The sequence below is a fragment of the Maylandia zebra genome, linkage group LG3, assembly GCF_041146795.1.
Source record: "Maylandia zebra isolate NMK-2024a linkage group LG3, Mzebra_GT3a, whole genome shotgun sequence".
NCBI classification, from domain to species: domain Eukaryota; kingdom Metazoa; phylum Chordata; class Actinopteri; order Cichliformes; family Cichlidae; genus Maylandia; species Maylandia zebra.
Genome location: NC_135169.1, coordinates 14,995,088 through 14,999,035, shown reverse-complemented (window position 1 = coordinate 14,999,035; position 3,948 = coordinate 14,995,088).

Sequence of the window (3,948 nt, the reverse complement as noted above, 5' to 3'; positions counted from 1 at the left end):
CCGAAAATCTCCCGGAGCCACGATTCTCCCGAATTTCTCCCAATTATCCACCCAGACAACAAAATTAAAAAAAAAACCAAATCGCAGAATTCATAGCGCGGGCCCAGCCAATTCCAGTTTCCAACAATGACGGTTCCTCAGGTGGAAGCAGCCTCTGAATTTGGACACCCCCGCTGCTTCCGGGCCAGCCAATAATAACGGTGACATTTAACGTATTTTATCCAATAAATAAACACTGTAAAATGTATTTACACCTCCCTCCCCAACAGCCCTTTTGAATGTCTCCCTAGTATGGCCACAACACCTCACTCTTGGAGCACGTCTCAGCTGTTTGTGGAGGTAAAATAAGTCTGCACGTGACTCTGATTATGCTCAGCCATTGATGTTGTTCCTTTGAATGTAGACAATCCGAATGTTATAGTTTCTTTCCACTGTGCTCTTGTTAATGACAAACTACAAATTTACTCTAAATTACTAAAATATCGATATTTTAATGTGAGAATCGATTCTAGAACATAAATGATTGGTATCGGAGGAATCGATATTTCAGGATCGATCCGCACATCACAAGCCTGATAAATGCAGGCCTGACAGCAGGAGGTTTATCACGTCTCCTGTTTTCCACTTGGAGACAGCGTTTACACTGCAGTCTGTCTTTGGTGGCTTTTTGGCAGCACATCTGAGATTCAGCTGTTGCCTCACTGTTCTGACACACAAAACAAAACTCATCATCTACACTACACACTAACTACACACTCCAAACACGGTAAACATCACGTCTCAAAATTCGCTCACTCTCTTTCTTATGCTCTCTCGCTCATCACCATCACTCCTAAAAGTTCGACCTCTTCTTAAACAACCAAATGCCCAAAGGTTGCCATATAACTGTTTTATTAATCGACATGGTACAGTTTGCCAGCAATGGGAAAGGGGTGTTTTTTCTTTTCTTTTTGGTTGTAAGCAGAGAGTGCTCACTATCTTTGTCCTTAGACAGTAAACGTGATTATATTAGTATATAAATAATAGTATATTATTTATCATAAAAACTGGTATATAGTTTGAAGTCCCTGCTTTTAACACAAAAATGGAGACTTAGGTTGCTATGCTATGTCATCTTAAATTAAATTAAATGAGATTGATATGACATGACCGCTTTTCTTTCTCACCCCCCAGCTCCCAGTTAGCTGAAGACAGCTTCGGTAACGGGGTTGTAATGATAAAAATAGTAATTAGTTAGATTACTAGTTACTGGCTTTTATTCCCATCACTGCTAATGACCTAATAAATGTATTAAGTTGTGTTGCAGCAGGGACACATTTAAAAGTTTTAGGACACCAGCCCTCAGGACTGGAGTTTGACACCCCTGCTTTAACTGGATGTTTGATTTTTTTTTTTCCCCTAACATCCCACATAGCAAGCAGGTCTGGCCCGGATCTGGTATAAAGCTGGCACTTCTGGCTGACTTCTGGCATGATAAGACGTATGTCATCCAGATATGGGCCAGGCCTGGCATAGGTGGCACTGTCTATGTGATGGCATGCCACATCTGGCCCAATTGTGGTTTGGTTTATGTTGCCCAGGCTAAAAGAAAACAGGCCTGGTCCAGATCTGGCATCAAGCGATGGCAGAGTGTATGTCAACCAGATGCAGGCCAGATATGGCATTGTTGCACTATTTACTGTATGTTTCTATTTTAGTTAGAAGACCCTAATGCCATGTTGCAATACTATACTGCTATGGTAGCCAACATTTCAAATGCGGGTTTAACAGGTTTGTGAGTTTACACTTTATCCAAAACCTAGTGAGTGTTTACTCATCTGCGCGAGTGGATGGATATAGTTCAGGCGGTAGAGCAGGTCACCTATTGATCGGAAGGTTAGTGGTTAAATCCCTCTCTTCTCCAGTCTGCATGTCGTGAGTATGAATGTAGTTAGGAAGCACTCAGTTAAGAGAAAATGTGTGTGGTTGGGTGAATGTGGCATGTTGTATACTTTGAGTAATCTGGGAGAATTGAAAAATGCTATATAATAGTGATGTGTCAGTCGCGAACGAAATGGCTCTTAGAACCGGATCTTTGACGTGAACGATGCGCAGTGTTGGGGAGTAACGGAATACATGTACCGCCGTTACGTATTTAAAATACAAAATATGAGTAACTGTATTCCGTTACAGTTACCGTTTAAAAAGGTGGTATTTAGAATACAGTTACTTTGTTGAAATAATCAAATCAAATCAAATCACTTTTATTGTCACATCACATGTGCAGGTACATTGGTACAGCACATGTGAGTGAAATTCTTGTGTGCGAGCTTCACAAGCAACAGAGTTGTGCAAAATACAATAATGTAAACAAGCAATAAATGGATTACACTGCGGTGCTTTCCTGTTTCATATTGTGGCGGGTCAGGACCATTGACTGTAGAAAACAGTCAATGGTCAGGAGTTTGGGTTTTCTTTGACAGCTACGTTCTGTTGCTCCAGGCGGCAGCGTTACGGTTGCCATGGTTACAGGGCAACGCTCTCTCTCTGCAACTGTGTGTTTCCTGGGTGAGAGAGCGCCTTTTTGTTGTTATTGTGCTAAGCTAACAGGCAGAATGCTACAAGCATAGCTCTAAAGAATGTAGCATCATGGGCAGTGTAGTCAGTGTTGCAGGGAGAATGGACTGCCATACCCGTTATGTGTCTGTGAGCAAGAGGAGGGAGAAAAAGGATAGTGGAAAAGTACTAGCAGTCATCGAGCAAAAACGGGAGCTAGAAGCATGTATATATAATAATAACCACTGCAGCCAAGAAGAGTGCCTGACGAGCCCAGTTGTAAGTAAGCTATTAAGACTCGACTGTACACAGTGTTCGTGTTTTCCTCCGAAAACAATAAGTTCCGTTGGAGCAGCCTTTCAACGCCTCTCTCTGTCTCTCGCAAGAAAAATTGACCCACACAACAAAGTAAAGCTATTTTTCGGCTATGAGCCGACAGGGACCCCGCCGTATTAGTCAGAGGTCCCTTTACTAAGGTTCAGAGCCGCGGACCTTCAGTAATAGTAATAAATCACACAGCAATAGTACATTCACGTAGTTGTAAAAAGCATGATAATATATTAAGTAATCCAAAGTATTCAGAATACGTTACTGTCATTGAGTAACGTAACGGAATACGTTACAGAATACATTTTGGGGCATGTATTCTGTAATCTGTAATGGAATACATTTTAAAAGTAACCTTCCCAACACTGACGACGCGAGCCGGCTCCATATCGCAAGCCGTGGGGTTTTTTTTGTTTTTTTTTTTCCTTTCTCTCACCATCTCTTTTGCGTTGGGATGAGGGGGGAGGGGCGGACAGGGCAGGAGGGGGCAGTGCTGAATGACGTCATCGCCTAATTTGCATAATTGGTCATGCTAATGTTACTGTAACCTATGTTGTTGGAGAGAGAAATAACATCATGGAAGAGACATAAAGTGAGTAAAAAACGTCCTAAATGCATTTAGTTTATTTAGAACTACAAATTAAATTTCTTTTAGCAATTATTGTTTTTTTTTAATGTCACAGTTCCAACCCTGCTCCTTTACCCGGGCTTGGACCGGCAAAAGTGACCCGAAATAGGCACTCTGGTGGAGTTAATTTGTGTGTGTTTATAAGTAGTTTTAAACCTTGTGATCCACAAAACAGCATAAGAGTAAAAGAGTAAAAGAAGAACTGACTGCATTACAGCGCCCGCTGCTTGTTGAGAGTAAAAGCAATACGCGCTTTCACGTCTTTTTTTAGCGACTTTTTTTTAGAGAAAAAGTCGCTAAGGGGTCTGAAAACTCGCTAAATATAGCGACAAAGTCACTAAGTTGGCAACACTGGGAGGGGGAGACAGAGAAAGAGCCAGGAACAACAACGTCACATTAGAAAGGTATAGTAATCATCCACAACTATTTTCAGTTGCAGATGATAAAGGATTCAGAAA